Source organism: Dermacentor andersoni, chromosome 7 (genome assembly GCF_023375885.2).
Source record: "Dermacentor andersoni chromosome 7, qqDerAnde1_hic_scaffold, whole genome shotgun sequence".
NCBI classification, from domain to species: Eukaryota; Metazoa; Arthropoda; class Arachnida; order Ixodida; family Ixodidae; genus Dermacentor; species Dermacentor andersoni.
The window spans coordinates 179,782,581-179,801,331 of NC_092820.1; the positions used below are offsets into that span (position 1 = coordinate 179,782,581).

Here is an 18,751-nt window from a genome sequence, read left to right on the forward strand (position 1 = left end):
AACCAGCAAACCGGAAATGAAACAAGGTGTATCTGACAATGCGCCTGTGATATACATCTCTGCTTTACTTGGCAAACCAGGAACTACATCAAATTGACTCGAGCATGAAAGAAGCGCAGGAAGGACACAGCCAAGAACAAATAAACAAGTGACAGGAACTACATCAAATTGACTCGAGCATGAAAGAAGCGCAGGAAGGACACAGCCAAGAACAAATAAACAAGCGACAGCGTAAAATGAAGATTTCTTCTACTAGTGTTTTTCTAATGAGCTCTGGGTGAATTATAGTGAAAGATATATTTGCGGAAAATCAGTTCTTTTGGGTCCCTCGTTTAGTACCCTACCAAGTGAAGTACCAAAGCCCATAGAGTTTGTTTCATACAATAATTACCAGAGGGAACTCTGGCGGTAGTGTCTAAGGGAGCTGCAATGGAAGCGGTTGAGCCAGTATTCGGGAATGGGAAGTACATGGATTTGCCTAAACATTGTTCTTCCGGCTTCGTACGGCTTTGCAAACTCGTCATTTTTAACAATGTACGGCGCAGTAAATAATCAAATAAACATTATTAAAATTGTCCGACCGCACGATTCGAACACAGGACCTCTAGGCACAGACGCCCGATATTGAAACCATTACGCCATGGTCGCATCCATCGAGAAGTGACAACACCCTTATGAATTTATCGCGGGCACGCCAGTGCTTTGAGACGCTAGGCGCGTTTCAATTTGGCCACCTCGACAAGCTGAACCGTTGCAATTAGAAGCGATTGTTTGTGTTCGCAGCTTCTTCTGCGCTTAGAAAAGTATACATTGCTCTGAAATTTACGACAATGAACGCATACAAAGCGTAATAAACGAATGCACAAGCACGAAAATCGGACAAATCCATGTACTTCTCATCATTCCCACGGTGGCTCAACGATTGAAGCGCCAGAATGCCCTTTAGTACGCTGTAGGAAACGTTATGCCAAAACTGACTCGTATAGTTATTTGGGAAGTTGCGTAATGATGCGTGGCCGCCAGTCCAGTAAAACAGTGGAGGACGCTGTGGCTCTAGACCAGGGGCGTAAGCAGGGGGGGGGGGGGGGGCTTATGGGGCTTCAGCCCCCCCCCACCCCCCGAAATTTCTCGTGCTGGCGCCCGAAATCATTCTGGATTTTGTGTAGACTGCCTTTTTCACGCACGAAAAAACATTTCACCGCGAACATTGCGAACTCGGACTGGATTTCGCGGCAACGCCCATGCACTTGGATTCACATAACGCCAGCATATCCATCCGAGCAGAAAGTTTTAAGGGCCTTTGGACGGCGAGTGGGCTCGTCGCGGCATTTCGCGGAGGCCGCGGAATCTACGGAGCGCATGGATGTCGATTCCGAAACTTTATGCGTATAAAGTTCTCATAAACCTTTGATGTGAAAGGTGCATTGGCATTTCCAAAGTTGTGCTTTAGATTTTCAGTTGCGGAATTTTGTGGGTTTAATGGTCTTATAAACATTTGACATCAAAGGTGCATGAACTTTTCTAATGTCGTACATCGGAACATACAACGAGACAAGCCAAATCAACACACTCCCCGCAGGGGCGTCTGCGTCAGCAGGCGTTTGGTGTGTTGCGACACCACGTACCCGAGCACACGAGGGTTGGACCCTCCCGCGTTTAACCGTGCGCGGCTTAGCCGTGTCTGGGGAAAAGGGGATCCTGGGGATTGAGCTGATGCTGGGTGTTTGGACCTTTAAGGCCCCCCGGCGGAGGCAACACACCCCTTTGGCCTCTGCTTCACATAGACGGCACCCCCGGACTGACCCACCCGGGGGAAATCGGTAGTTGCCTTTTCCTGTCTCTCGCTCTCCCTCCAACCGTCGTCTTTCTCTTACTTTTCATCTTTCCTGTCTTCTCCTAGCTTCCGCTTACTTCCAATTTTTCCAGGCAGCAAGGGTTAACCTTGTGTGAATAGCCAGCCTAGGTTATATCATATTTGGTTATAGTGGTAATGTACAGCTGGCGTTTGCAGGCCGTGTTTCACAGGTCCTGCAACGTCCCCTTGTAGGACTCCACGGTGGGTGGCTGGCGTTACTGCCGAAATTACAGTCTCTTATGGCTTCTTCTTTCCCCCCATTACCTGATCGCTCCCTCAAGAGGGGGCGCACCGATGATGTCTTCGAATTTTTTGCCCGTCAAGAAGAAACTTTTCCTCGTTTCCATGTAGTGCACTCCGAAACACCAGACAAACCCGTGCGAACAATCTCCCCATTCCTCGTGTCCAAGTCTCTTACCCAAGTTTTTGGTACAGGTTATAAAGCATCCAGGATGGCAAGCGGCGATCTCCTCTTGGAACTCCGCAACCAAAAACAATATGAAAAGCTACCCGATCTAGTTTCATTTGGTCACGCCAAAGTAACAGTAACTCCTCATCGTACCATGAATACCACCGGTGGTGTAGTCTCTGATGATGATCTCTTGGAGCTGACTGAGGCTGAGCTCTTGGAGGGCTTCAGTGAGCAGAACGTCATAAATGTTAAGCGAATTAAGATGAGGCGTGATAATAAGGAAATACAGACCAAACATCTGATACTTACTTTTGGCACAAGTGTTCTGCCCGAGTCCATCGAGGCCGGGTATATCAAGCTCCGTGTTCGCCCATATGTTCCTAATCCCCTGCGTTGTTTCAAATGCCAGCGTTTCGGTCACAGTTCACAGAGATGCCGAGGCCGCCAAACCTGCGCGAAATGCAGTGCTCATGAGCACACCTCTGAATCTTGTGAAAACACTCTCCATTGTGTAAACTGTGAAGGCGAGCACGCCGCGTACTCGCGGTCGTGCCCGTCTTGGAAGAAAGAAAAAGAAATTGTCACGATCAAAGTGAAAGAAAGTATATCGTTCAAGGAGGCACGTAGGCGGGCGGCATACCTGCCTAAGAACACATTTGCCGAAGTGGCGCGTCAGGGGGCAGCGCCACAATGGTCTCCGGCGGCTGACCGTCCCACACCCAGTGAGGCGGCAGTGACGCCATCCGCCCCGCCCCCTTGGCGGCTGCAGCTAGCGCTGCTACGCCAACCCCGCAGAAGGGGCCATCTACCTCCGGGCAGGTGACCTCAAAGGCCTCGTCCAACGTGCCGAGGCCTTCACGCCAAACAAAGCGCTCGGAAGAGCGCGTGTCCAGCGCCTCGCAAGAGGCAATGGACACAACCACCAGCAAGACGGCGCCACCAGCGCCGAAGGAGCGGCGAGGCACTCTCGATCGCTCCAAACGAGACAAAACTCCCGTCACGGCGCCTGAAAAAGGCCCGTGAGCTAATTCTCATGTCTTAAACACACAGCACTAAACACAAATAGCATAATGGGTACACAAATACTACAGTGGAATGTACGAGGACTTCTAAATAACCTCGATGACATTAGAGAACTACTACACAAACACAATCCCAAGTTGCTGTGTGTTCAGGAGACACATATGAAACCTACGGACACAAACCTTCTTCGCAATTACTTCATCTTCCGAAGAGACCGCGATGAAGCTAACGCCTCTGGCGGAGTAGCAATAATAGCGGACAGGTCTGTAGCTTGCCGACACGTCGCCCTTCAGACGACCCTTGAGGCAGTGGCAGTTCGGGCCATTCTCTTTAATAAATTAATCACTGTCTGTTCTATTTATATACCCCCGAACCATTATCTCAATAAAACAGACCTTTACAACCTTATTACCCAACTTCCCGAACCTTACATTCTCGCGAGAGATTTTAATGCTCACCACACGATGTGGAGAGACACACGATGCGACGCGAGAGGTCGATTAGTAGAAAAATTTTTAGTAAACACGGGAACATGCCTCTTCAATAAAAACGAACCGACTTATTATAATATGTATCACCACTCACATTCTTCCATAGACTTATCTATCGGTTCCGCAGATCTTTTCACTTACCTAGAGTGGAGTGTTATTAAAAATCCATACGGAAGTGACCATTTTCCGATACATTTAAACTTAAATGAAGAACATCAATGCCCTTCATATACGCCTCGGTGGAAGCTAGCTTCTGCCGACTGGGAGCATTTTAAGGAATCGACCTACCTATCACGAGATTTTATCACAGATTTTAGTATTGACGACGCGGTAGCGTATTTTACCGCTTTTATCATCGAGGCAGCAAATAACTTCATCCCACAATCAAGGGGTACCTCATCCAAAAGACGAGTTCCATGGTTTAATGAGGAATGCAAGGAGGCGCGGAAAAAAAAAGCGTGGGGCATACTGCGCCGATACCCCACTGCAGAAAATCTGATAGAATTTAAAGACATTAAATCGCAGGGAAGGCGGACGCGAAGGCAAGCAAAGAAGACAAGCTGGGAGAGATTCTTGTCCGACATTAACTCCTACACACAGGAGGCAAAATATGGAACGGGCTGAGGAGACTAAAGGGAACACAATTTCAGCCATTGCCCCTTGTTGACAAAGAAGGAAACAAGTTGGAAGACCAGGCTGATGCTCTTGGTGAACACTTCGAGCGCGTGTCTAGCTCCACTCAGTATTCGGAGAACTTTCTTAAACATAAAGCAATAGAAGAACTTAAGCCACTGAATCGGAAATCCATCCCAAACGATCCTTATAATCGTCCTTTTGCGATTGCGGAACTTAAAGCTTCCTTGTCAGTATGTCGGAGCTCTGCACCGGGCCCCGATAGAATCATGTATGATATGCTTAAGCACCTACACTCCGACACACAAATCACGCTACTTACACTTCTCAATACTATCTCGGCTGCTGGTTACCTCCCATCAAAGTGGAAGGAGGCTATTTTAATCCCTGTTTTGAAGCATGGTAAAGACACTTCATTGCTCACTAGCTACCGTCCCATAGCGCTTACAAGCTGCCTCTGTAAGCTTTTTGAAAAAATGATCAATCGCCGTCTCATACATCTCCTAGAGTCCAGTAAAATGCTTGACCCATTTCAGTGTGGTTTTAGGGAAGGGCGATCTACAACCGACCATCTTGTGCGCATCGAAGCGAGCATTCGCGATGCCTTCGTGCACAAGCAATCTTTTCTATCTGTATTTCTGGATATGGAAAAAGCGTACGACACAACCTGGCGGTACGGCATCCTGCGCGACCTTTCGGCGCTGGGCATCCGCGGTAATATGTTAACTATCATAGAGAGCTACCTAGAGAACCGTACATTTCGGGTTAAAATAGGTCCTGCATTGTCGCGTACATTCATACAGGAAACTGGGGTACCCCAGGGTGGAGTACTCAGCTGCACGCTCTTTGTCGTAAAGATGAACACACTTCGGGCATCATTACCACCAGCTATTTTTTATTCCGTCTATGTAGACGATATACAAATAAGTTTCAAATCCTGCAATCTCACAGTCTGCGAGAGACAGGTACAGCAGGCCCTAAACAAGGTGTCCATGTGGGCAGAGCAAAATGGATTTAAATTCAACCCCCACAAAAGTTCCTGCGTTCTCTTCACAAGAAAGAGAGGCCTGGTCCCAGATCCCTTTCTAGAACTGGGCGGACAACAAATTCCTTTTAACAAAGAGCACAAATTTCTAGGTGTTATACTTGACTCCAAGCTTACATTCATTTCACACATTCACGCATTCACATATTCACGTGCTACCGCGAATAAAACCCAGTTTGGTGCTAGGTTAGCGCCGTCGCTTCGATGGGTGCCGCCATGTTTGTTGACGCAAAGCTTTTGGGGCCGCTATTTGGGCTCTCGCTAAATCGGTGAAATAGCGTTCCCAACGCAAAACCCAAACGCAGTTTGCGTCTCGCGCATGCGCAGTAGCTTCGACGCTATTTCGTTGGGGCCCCAAAACGTTTGGGACCCCTATTCTAAAACTCTCTATTCACTGCTTGACTCTTCCCAAAAGTGAAGCGAGAGCCTGGCACTGTTGCGGGTAAAGTGGGCCCCGAAGCAAGACGGCTGTAATGCGCCGTGAAAACCTGGCGGCGTCGCCCCCATCCATCTATTGTGACGGCGCATTGCAAGTCAGCAAGGCAAGACCGCAGGGAGAAGAAAGCCTTCGGACAAACACACGAGCAGCGACTCTCTTCGCCGGGTGTGACTCCATCGCACGGGCGCCTACCATTGGCCGAAAATGACGACACCCGAGCGGGCTCGCCGATTGGCCGAAAATGGCGTCACCTGAGCGGGCTCTCCCATTGGCCGAACGTGACGTGTTCGAACGTGACGTGCTCGAAGCCCTTCGAGACACCGAAGGGCTTAAAAAGACGCAGACCGGGGGCAGCAAGAGAGCATTCCTAGAGCATTCCTTGATTTATCTCTTTCGAGCTTCTTGCCACGGGCCGCAGCGTCCGAGTTGCTGCCGGCCCGTAATGACTCTACGACTGTTAATTGACTCTCACTGTAAATAATGTAAATAAAACCCCCCAAGTTTTTCATCCCGAAGTCCTCCTCAACTCTTACAGCTGGTTGCTAGCGGTGGTATCGCCTCCAAATGCAACAACTGGCGGCAGCGCTACGGATCAATCTTCGTCGAGAGAAATCCTGAGGAACCCGGAACAACGAAAAAGAGCCTTCGTCCAAAGAAGTCGCGAGGATCCGGGAAGAGCGAAGAACAGAGAGCCTTCGTCGAAAGAGGTCCTAAGGAACTGGGAGTAGCGAAGAAGAGCGAGCCTTCGACCCAGGGAGTCCTGAGGAACCGGGAACAGCGGAACAATGAACCGAATGGCAGGGTGCTGCAACCGTAAGTGAGCGCGTGGTTTTTTTTCCCTTTTGATTCGCCAGACTTCAAATGTTGTGTGTTCATTTTGATAGTTCTAGGAATTGGGAATTAGTTGCGTTGTGTGTTTGCTCAAATTAATTAAGGAAAACAGTTCTAACCACCAGTCGGGGCAGCTGCCATGGATCTTAGAAGGTTGACGAGGTTAGGCTTGTTGTTCGTGTGCGACGATTTGGGAGTTGAGGCGGACGAACAGATGGAAAACGCCAGCTATCATAAAGGCGATTCAAGATAGTGGCAATGATGATAAAAGCATTGAGATTGCTTGGGAGGTGATGCAAGAACCACGGGAGCGTGAGCGTCGTGAACGTAAGCGTGAGAGTCACGAACGTAAGCAAAAGCACGAGAAAGAGATAGCAGCATTGAAAAAAGAGATGCAATATTTTCAGCAGTTAAAGGCACAAAGGTAACGCCTGTCTGAAAATTCTGTAGACAGTACAGAGCAAAAGAATGAGGAAGTATCTAGCGGATTTCCGCCAAAAGCCAACGAGAAGAGTAGTGCCTGTGAGATTCGCTGCACATTCATAGGTGAACGGAAAAGACTAGCTGCTAACGATGCCTTAGTGGCAACAGAGGCCGTTAAAGGCCGCAGTGAGAGCGACGAGGTGCTGTGCCAATAGAGGACTGTAGAGACAGCTAGGCCAGCTGCGAACAAATTGGCACAGTTACCGCGCGTGTGCGTCGCATCTCATGATATCTAGGTCGTTAGCGACAGACACGAGCACCCATGTCGAGTCAGATCTGCGTGCCGAAGTGAAGTGCCAGCTGGACGATGCAGTTGAGGGTAATTCTCAGGATTGCGAGCTGCGTAGCTCAAGAGAATACAAATGCATTGTTCAGGGATCGGTGCAGCTCTCCGCCAGTCTAGGTAGCCAAGAGAGGAATGATTTAGTTAAGGATCGTTTAGACTGTTCGGGTAAGAGACCGATCCGGGCCGACGAAATTTGTAACGGCCAGCACGAGGCGCTAGAGGACGGCATAAAAGGGAATTCCCAGAGAAGGCGCCGCAGAAAGAAGCGCCCTAAAATAGGAATGCGGTGACTAATGTAGCACCGCCAAAGACGGCGAGAGACCCGAAAAGGCAGGGCGCGGAGAAAAGAAAGGTGCGGTCGTCACTGACGATGTTGACGCATCATGAACGTTCGAGCCACAGGTCAAAAGGAGACCGAGAAGCATGTTCTGCACGGACGCGGACAAAGGGCACGGGGCAGTTAAATTCCTCGTCGTTCCGTCGTTCTTTTCGAAGCTCAGCGTCTAGTACGAAGAAGCGCAAGGTGGCAAGACGAGACCAGGTGGGGAGTAGCGACGCGGCCAATCGAGGTCGTGATGAAAACGGGGCGCCAGGACGCAAATTGGCATTAGACTGTAACGTCTTGGGGGAGCTGATAGTAAGTCAGCCCTTTTGTTGTTCTTCAGTAGCCAGAGTAGCTTTCGGACCGCGACCACCTCGAGTACGGCTCAAAAGTGAGTCAGTCGAAAAGGTTTGGAACGGGAGGCAAACAGAGCTTCCGTAGAAGTGCAACGTTCTGTTTTGTTTTATTTTTTTGAGCATCGGATAATTTTCGCGATTTATGTTTCTTTCAATATGTAAAAGTATGAGCTTTGTTTGTGTTTTTGTTCGAGAAGCTCCGAGATTAGAAAGATGAGTTTTATGTAAGCATGTAGTATCGCGAGGTGTTCATTAATAAGTAGATAGGCTTTCTTTTTTTGTGTGTGAGTAACCTGAGTGTCAAGGTTATTGGTGAGAGGCCTATGGTAACGCGCATATTAGTTAACCTTCTTTTCTTATGCTTTTTTTATTTTCTAAGGTTAACCGCGTAGGTTTTCTGTAAGTGCATCATTTGCACTGAGAAGCGTTCTTAGATCCATTAGCGCGTGTCCTGTGTGGACGGAAGGAAGCAGATTTTTGACTGGGTTGCTCGTGTGTGTTGAGGGCAGCCGTTGAGGTCAGCAGACGCACGCTCACTTCTTTAGTGAGCGTGCGTGGAACGAGTTACTGCGGACGCATTTTTTTTAAAAGGGTTTTGCGGAGTGCGTAAGTTACGCAATTTAAGTTCTCGTTTAAGGTACGTGTCCTGTATGGACTAGAGAAAGGCACGTGAGTAGGCGTAATGAAAAGTTTGCCTACGACGCAAGTACGCGTTCTGATTAGTGACCACAAGGCTAGCGCGCTTGTGATCACGTACTTGTGAATATGGCCAGACGGTTCAGTGGCAACAGTACGTGCGATAAGTACGCCACTGCGATATGTTGGAAACATGCTGTTCGAGTAGTTAGGCCACTTAAGTTATGTTCGGCTGTTTTCATTGTTTGTTTGCAACGACGACGACCTTTTGTTTTGCAACAACAATGTCACTCTGGCCTTGTCGGCATTCGGGGAGAAATGGATAGCTGTTTGGAGAGGTGGTTGGAACTGCTTTGTCGAAATTGGGGAAATAAAAGATCAGGGTTCATTTTGACTCAGTAATAGCCTGGCGAGTCTGGGGTGAAGAGCCTGCGCTTACACGTGGTGCAGCGATGTGTTGTTTTGTTTGTTTGACGTATGTTCTCCAGGGCCCAAGATCCCGAAGTTCGTCAAGCGAGGCTCGACACCTGTACCCTGCAGGTTCTTTCAGCGTTCCTCGTGGCCAGCGAATTGAGTTCACCGGCCATTCCGAACTTCCGGGGCGAGGACGAGCTGTTAGATACGGGACTGTTTCCTGAGCCTACTTCGAATTCCCCAGATCACATCGAATCGCACCAAAGCTAATTAAGGAGCGCAGAAGCACGGGTACCACATTCCTGAGGCACGGCACGTGCAAACAAGTTGGCGGACCCCACTTCGTGTGCCGCCGGTGGAGCTATTCACTGCTTGACTCTTCCCGAAAGTGAAGCGAGAGCCTGGCACTGTTGCGGGTAAAGTGGGTCCCGAAGCAAGACGGCTGTAATGCGCCGTGAAAACCTGGCGGCGTCGCCCCCATCCATCTATTGTGACGGCGCATTGCAAGTCAGCAAGGCAAGACCGCAGGGAGAAGAAAGCCTTCGGACAAACACACGAGCAGCGACTCTCTTCGCCGGGTGTGACTCCATCGCACGGGCGCCTACCATTGGCCGAAAATGACGACACCCGAGCGGGCTCGCCGATTGGCCGAAAATGGCGTCACCTGAGCGGGCTCTCCCATTGGCCGAACGTGACGTGTTTTCGAGACACCGAAGGGCTTAAAAAGACGCAGACCGCGAGCAGCAAGAGAGCATTCCTAGAGCATTCCTTGATTCATCTCTTTCGAGCTTCTTGCCACGGACCGCAGCGTCCGAGTTGCTGCCGGCCCGTAATGACTCTACGACTGTTAATTGACTCTCACTGTAAATAATGTAAATAAACCTCCCAAGTGTTTCATCCCGACGTCCTCCTCAACTCCTACAATGTCTGTTTATTTTCTTTTTTTTTTCGCAGCACCAGTACTTACGATGCTGCGTTAGCATGTAGTTAACCTAGCCAATGTGACACATTTTCTCCAATGGCCGAATACTGCCTAAGCTGCTCTGAACGTCTTTTCGTCACTTTCACAGCACTCGTTGCAAAAAAAAAAACAACGCTCACGATCGGATTAAGAGACGACTGACAACCCGCCGCGCTAGCTGTAACGTTCTTAATTTCTATTTATAATTTTGTCAGCTTTAAAGATTAATGAGCACTACATGTTATCAATTGGCGTTCTCTCCATCCTGTTTTGAGCGCGTTTTCCCCCTCTGCAAGCATGAACGAACTCGCCGAAATTACTGCTTCAACTTAGTTTCAATTTACTCTTTTATGCACTGAACCACTGTTACTATTCTCTATCTTTACCTCCTACTTCCGTTTTCATGCTTTGCATAAATTATCCTGTAAACACTGGCCGATTCTTCTCCGCAGCGATTCTTTTCCGAGTGATTCTGTTCCACACACAACCAAGAGCACCATCCACCTACATATGCATAAAAAGTTGCACACCTTAGATTTCATTTTTGTAGTTATCTACGCAACGCGTCTAAGCAGTACTAGGTAGAGAGCATCACCACAAAAATACAGCTGAGGCACATCATTTTAGGTCTAATGCTGCTAATTTTCTTTTTATGAAGCTACCAGATATTGGTATTTTTGGCAGAAAGTGAAGGGGTCAATATACGTTGAAGAGCATATACAATGCATGGTTTTATTGAACCACTCAGGTCGCACTAAATTGGTCTTAGTTTCGCAAAACTGAGTTGACATGGATTAAAATAAAACAAATGAGTTACGAAGAAGGAACAAGTGCAACTGTACAACCATGGTGTGATAGACATAATTACAAGAAAACACATTGCTAATCGCAAACAAAAGCTTCCATATCTCAATTTTCTGATTTGCAGCAGCTCATCACTTGCACCAGAAAAAACGCGGTGCTTCTCACTTGAGGTTTGTGCCTGCAACAGTCTTGCTGCCATACGGCTAGCCCGGTTTTTCTGGTGTGTTCAACCAGCGCGTATAAATGCGAAGTCGAAATGAAAAAAAAAGCGGCTTAGCAGCTTGTCAATTATGTCTGTATGCCATACGCAAAAAATTTGTCGCACACCGACATGTTTACTTATGGCTATTTGCAGTGTCTTCATTGGCTGCTTTAGACGGCTGAGATCTTCCTTCGCACAAATGTGCTTGAAGACACTTTCATATTGAAAGACAACGTTAACCTCCCGGCTTGCATATATTAAGTTATTACCACCTTTAACGCACTCTTTCAACTGAGTAAGTCCGTGCTCCTTCCTTGGTTGTTCAGCCAGCAGCATTGCAGTGCAGTCTCCACAAAGTTGTACAGCAGGAACTATTGGCTTCAGTAAGAATCCAGCTAAGTGGGCTAGGATGTCTCCCTCTACTGAGGAAACTGGCTCCAGGTCGACATTTTCATCGATGCCGTCTTCACTGCCTTCTGGCTCGCGAGAGGAACGCGAGGTGGCGTCGCCACGTGTGGACGCGTCTAATCGGCTCCGTGAGTTTTTGGGTGTAGCGCCCGTTCGTTTTGTTATATTCTAGTGGCTCTTTTACGCGACATGTGTGAAGATTTCCGCGACGTGTTGAGACTTATTTTTGAAGAGGTATGGGCATTAGAACGCTTGTTATTGTGACCTTTGTGGTTCCTCGCCTACGAGAGCTTGGTGGCTCTCCGACGCCGTAGGCGTTGACACGCCTCGTGCGGGCGTCATGAACCCGGTTGAGGCAGTAGAAGGAGAAGATCTTTCCCCGGAGGAGATGCTCAAGTGGCGACAAACGCACATGTACGACGCCGCATATCAAGACTCACTCCGCAAGGACGCCATCGCTGCCACGGCCAAGGCTGCTGTATGGAAACAGATGATCTCTAGGAATAACAAAGTGAGGCCTCCCAATTTACCCGAAGGCTCATACAGGGATATTTTTCGCATTCGCGGAGGTTTCGACGCCTCCCGCTTCAGCCACTTCCAACTCACCAAGATTCTCTCTACGGCAGCCGGCTTTCCAGCCACTGCGGAGCTGCGCCAAGACATCGTTACCATCAACCCCACCACCAACACAGTTACCCTCAGCACGGAAAGCTGCGATCGCTTGAAGAAATATCTCGCCATCAAGTCGCTCACGGCCGACGGCCATGAGCACGAAGTCACCTCCTACAGCGTTCCAAACTCCGAGACGTGCAAAGGCATTATCTACATCGACAGAGTATGCCTGGGAGAAGTTACCTATGAAAAAGACATTCTACCCATGCTTCGTGAGTGCAACCCACAAATGAACTTTTTAGAAACCAGACGAATGGGAAAAACTTCCGACGCAGTCCTCGTGACTTTATTGGGAACGAAAGTTCCTTTTTGGGTCACATATGAAATGGCGATGCTCCGGTGCAAGCCTTTTCGACGAAGAATGGAGGCCTGCGCATGCTGTTGGAAAATTGGACATCGTCCGGACGTGTGCCCTACGCATACTGAAGATACTTGCCATAAATGCGGAACTGTGGATCCTCCGACTGATCATGTGTGCATTCCTAAGTGTGTACTATGTAGTGGAAGTCATGAGACTGGATCCATTCAGTGTTCACTACGATATAAGCCCAGAATCTCACTCCCCAAAGCTGACAAGACTCCTCCTCAATCCAAGACCAAGTCCTCCTTCGCCCAAGAAGCAGGAACCTCTTCCTAAGAAAAAACAAGACGAAGACTGGCCCCTTCTATCCGCTGCTCCATCTAACAACAAATCAAGCTTTCCTCAGGTAAGGTGAGAATCGGTAGCTTCCCACAGCTTACCTAAACCTAAGCAACCTGATGCCCCAATCTATGCCCTCCTACAGCAGTTTCAGGAAGAAAATCGTCTTCTGCGTAAACAAATTCTCGACCTCCGAACCCCTTCTCCATGTACGACTACTACCACTCGATCTCAACCCTCTACTCATGAACAACCCACTGTAACTCCTTCCCCTGTCAGTGAGAATGACGATCAAACTCTAACCATGGACACTTCTCCTCATCCCACTACCATAACCGCCTCAAAGCGCAAATCTATTGATGATGGGAGAGATACTTGGAAGGAACACGATAAGCTAAGTCGTAAACTCACCGCATACATTAGAAAATCTAACAATCGCTTTGAGGCCCTTGAAAAACGCATGGATGCCGTCGAAGCCAAACTGGAGTCCCTCAGTACTAACGTTCATAGCCTCAGTGCCCATATAAATGCTCAATTTAACCAGGATGACGCGCGACTTACCCAAATTGATGAGCGATTCAATCAAATTATCGAAAGACTCGATCGACTGCATGGCCGCATCCCCTAAGCGCTCCAACCTACTTGTGTGGCAGTGGTATTGTAGGGGCTTTTCGAAAAAGAAGGCCAGTCTGCAACAATACATAGCCAATCTCACACAACCGCCCGCACTCATTGCTTTACAAGAAACAAATGGTTACGTTAAATTCCCCGGATACAACACATTCCAATGCAAAAGATGCGAACGTCCCAATACCGGGATCCCAGCACAAAACCATTTGACTGTTACTTGCTCCCATTTCGAGAGTATCGACATTGATCACGACTTCGTAGAAATACTTCCTAAAAAGACCAGGTCCGCTCCTATTTACATCCTTAACGTTTACAGCAGTCCCAGCTATAAACACCACCGTTTTACTACCGTTTTTGCTCGTGCTAAACAGGAAGCTCGGAGAAACCCGCTCCTCATTGTTGGCCATTTTAACTCTCCAAATCAACAATGGGGTTACACGACTACCACACCTAAAGGACGAGCTTTATGGACCCACATTCAGAATCATCAACTCACCCTCCACAATGACTTCGACACACCCACTCGCTTAGGAAATAGTGTCTCGATAGATACATCACCAGATCTGACCCTCACCTCTCAGGTTGACTTAACACAATGGGAAAGCCTTCAAATCAATTTTGGTAGCGATCACTACGTCATACAGATCTCTGTTACTTTCTCTCACAAGCCCTTTCACACTCTGCCTCCAAAACTTACGGATTGGGACAAATTTCGGAAAACTCGCGCAAATAATGCTCCCAATTCCATACTTGATCTACAGGAATGGATTGGTCAACTCCAAACGGACGTTGACAATCATACTACAACTATGCCACCTGATCATCCTTTTCAAACAGCTCATGCCAAACTATTACACATGTGGCAAGCGAATGAATCACTATTAAAGCGGTGGAAAAGACGCCGCCATAACCGCAGGCTTCGCATCCGTGTAGCTAGACTTGACGATAACATACAAGCATATGCGACCCAACTAGTTAATCAACAATGGGGCCAAGTATGTGAGAGCATGCATGATAATCTCAGTAGTAAAAAGACTTCGCAACTGCTGAGGCGTTTGCTTGATTATTCTACCTAGCGCGCGCAACACAGTCACTACATCACTCAATTATTGCATAAACACAAGGATAATATTCCCCATCTTATTCAGGAGCTTGCACGATTACACCTCCCTCCTACCACAACTCACGAGAATTCAGATTATACAGGCGAGGTTAATGAACTTCTCGACGCCCCAATAACGGTCTGAAGTGAAGGCGCTAAAATGACGGAGGACAAAGAAACACACACACACACACACACACACACACACACACACACGCACGCGCACGCGCACGCGCACGCACACGCACACGCACACACACACACGTGTGTGTTTCTTCTTTGTCTTTTTTGTCCTCCGTCATTTTAGCGCCTTCACTTCAGATCATGCTTAACCAACACGCCCAACTATCCATCCTAACCCAATAACGGAGGCAGAAGTTCGACATGCGGTAGCTTCCCTTAAAACTACATCTGCTCCCGGTATAGATAATGTAAATAATAAATTACTCCGAAATCTGGACGACAAATCAATCTCTACCCTCACAGAATACTATAATCATTGGTTTGATAACAGCTCTCTTCCGAGCTCATGGAAAACTGCTAAAGTAATCTTTGTTCTCACACCCAATAAACCCTCTGACATAGCTAATCTTCCACCTATTTCCTTCACGTCATGCTTGGGCAAAACGCTCGAACATGTCATGCTTAATCGCTTCAATAAATACGCGGAAGACAATCAGTTATTCCCGCCAGAGAATGATCGGCTTTCGCCAGTCGCTTTCTTGCCAGGATACCATGCTAAGGCTCAAGCATGACCTTCTCACTCCTACGTTTAGTAAAGACATCCAAGCCACCATAGGACTCGACCTTCGCGGTGCATTCAACAACATAGATCATGGATCTATCTTACATGAATTGAATGTTATTAACTGTGGTAGAAAAATTCATGACTACATCCGCGAATTTCTTACCAATCGGACAGCTGTCATAAGTCTCAATGATCAAACTTCGCCCCCAATCACCCTAGGTAGCTTTGGCACTCCTCAGGGATCTGTGCTCTCGCCGTTTCTATTTAACCTAGCTATGAGGTCTATTGCTGGGAAGCTAGCACATATACCGGATCTCCAATAATCTTTATATGCAGACGACATTACCCTATGGATTAAGGGTGACTCGGATGGCTACATTCAAGATACCTTACAAGAAGCTGCAGATGCAGTGGCTACGAGAGCCGGGTTCATGAGCCTCGAGTGCTCGCCCACCAAATCTGAGCTGTTACTTCTATCAGCAAATAAACGCGTTACGCCGAACATTCAGATTAACATTAACGGGAAGCAAGTTCCCGTAGTAGACAAAATCCGTGTACTTGACGTGCACATTCAATCTAACCGACTCAATACGTATACACTTAAAACGGTTACTGCCAGCGTAGGTCACACCACACGGCTAATAGGAAGAGTGTACAATACGGGTGCACGGAGGTCTCCGCGAGGCAGAATTGCTAAGAATGGTACAGGCGTTTTCTGTCAGTAAAATCACATTCTCCCTTCCCTATCTCCACTTAAATAGGGCCGAGGAAGATAAAGTTAATTCACTGATACGCAGACTCTACAAATTTGCCCTTGGAGTGCCAAGTAGAGCTTCTACTGAGAGACTTTTGGCTACAGGTACCTTGAATACTTTTAGTGAGCTCGCAGAAGCCCACCTGACCGCTCAATACCAACGCTTATCGAACACCCACACTGGTAGGCCCATCCTAAACTCCCTAAGTATTGCCCCAGCATCCATGACCAATGAGAAATTCAATATTCCCCACTCGATACATGAACACTTTCATATCCCTCCTCTTCCTAAGAATATGCACCCTGTTCATCACGAACATAGAAGGCAACAACGAGCTAAAGTCCTGCAGAAAACGTTATTTAACTACAAAGACTTTCTCTATGTCGATGCCGCAGAGTATCCCTGTGGACACAAATTCACCATATCCGTCGTTGACTCCACTGGCAGTATTGCGACGGGAGCATCCATGATAGCCTCTTCGGAGGAGGAGGCAGAGGAGGCGGCGGTGGCACTCGCCACAACAATACCCAATTACTCTGTCATAGTAAGTGACTGCAAAACTGACATACACAACTTCGGAGCCGGTAGGGTTTGCAGGACAGCCCTAGCCATTCTATCTCACAATCCGCCAGCCCAACTTCTGAGTTTAATCTGGACACCTGCTCACGCAGGCCTAATCGGCAATGAAGCGGCCCACCTAAGTGCTTGAGCTTTCACGAACCGAGCACAGGCTAGACTAGGGGACGGTTCAGACGCCAATAATCTCCCTCCAGCATTCACCTCCAAAGATAGATTACTTACATACCACGACATTTGCGGGCATTACCGCCTAGGTCGCCTAACCCTCCCTCCTTTAATGATTCGGTCGTCACGCATACACGAGGTACTGTGGCGTAAACTACAGACTCGCACTTTTCTATCTCCGGCCTTACGTCACAAAATTCACCCGGGAATATACCGTACTTCAGCCTGCAAGTCTTGTCCTGCTAGCAGAGCGGACCTTAACCACATCATGTGGCAATGCAAGAACTACTGCCCTCCCCCTAACCTTTGTACAGTTTTAAGTAGTAGGGAGCTGTGGGAGGCTGCCATGCGCAGCTACAACCCCGAACTTCAGGAAGCTATACTGAGGTGGGTTGAGGTGGTAGAGGAGGCCTACCGCGAGTAAGATAACCTCCCTCGCCTTCTTCCCGCAGCCCCTTTCCCTTTAAGATGGGATAAATAAAGTTGCCCCTCTCTCTCTCTCTCTCTCTCTCTCTCTCTCTCTCTCTCTCTCTCTCTCTCTCTCTCTCTCACTGGCTGGCCAATGCTTTTCACTTGCTGTATTTCTCCGGACAAGAAGTCTATCAGATACGCACTATCTTTAATGTCGCAGCGAGATGTCTTTGGCACCTTCAAGAACTGGCTCACTGAAACTATTTTAAGTGCATTTTTAAGTCATACGAGCTCGGAACTGGTGCCCCCATCCTATTGACCGAGAAAAGTTTCTCTAAACAGACCTTAGCAAGCCCGCCAGTCAGTAGAAACTTGCAGCCACATTCGTCTAGTAGAAAAACGTGGAGCTTCATAACAACGTTCGTAGACATGAGGACCCCTGATTGGCACAGCTTCCAAACTTTTCGAACACCTATGCCCAATCCCCTAAACACTTCGGATGCAAGGCCCAAAGCAGAGATTGCCTCCTTGTATTTCTACATATCCGTGAAGCTCAATGCAACCCGTCATCAGCGTATATCACTTTCTTTCTTTCTTTTCTTTCTTTATTTGTTTCCATTGTTAAAAGTACAATATCGGGGGCTAAGATAAAAGCTGCAGTGAGGCAGCTTGAGTAGCCCTTAGCCCCCGCGTTACATGGTGGCAGTGAGTCGCGCAATCAACCTTATGCAGAAAACATTACTTATAAATATTAAGTACAGTAATTAATCAATTCAAAGGTATTTTCAATAGGGGAACAAACATTAGATAATGGCAAGTAAAAGCAATGCAGATAGTACACGCCACCACATTACATATACTTAGCAATACGTAAATAAAAGTGGAATACGCGTACACTTGACGATGCATAATTAAAGGTGAAAAGAAATGGTGCTCAATTAACTTTGGGATGATTATGAGAAAGAAAAAGATGAGCAAAAATTATGTCATTACAAACATGTAACAAGACGCATATGTGAATACAGATGATATAGAAATTACGCTTGATTCATTATTTAGGAGAACGTTCTGATAAGTGACAGCAGTTCTGACCGTGTTATGTTAATGATGTCAATGCCAGCGTCATGGAATGTATTAAGCAGTCTGGGTAATTTATTTTTCGTCATTTGCAAGCCATAGTTGGTTCTTGAAGGGGGTATAGACCGATATTCTCCATGACGGGTAACATAGGTAGCTGTATTTTTTTTATTTTATTTTTTTGCAGAAAAACAATTTCATTAAATACGCTGTTTTCAGAGTTTGAGTTTGAGTGCCGTATACGAAGGAGAGAGCGGTTGTATAGGGGGTAGTGTGGGCATGTTGTAGTGTTTAAAGATGTGTTCACTGTGACTGTGATATGGCACGTTTGCTATAATATGGATTATCTTTTTCTGTAGTATGTGGATTTT

At 47.5% G+C, this 18,751-nt stretch overlaps 1 protein-coding gene across 4 annotated transcripts in view; it reads left to right on the forward strand.

The window, feature by feature from the left end:
• The window catches only part of LOC126533193 (uncharacterized), a 344,485-nt gene that overhangs the window by 139,167 nt on the left and 186,567 nt on the right, over window positions 1-18,751 (forward strand). The window lies entirely within an intron of this gene.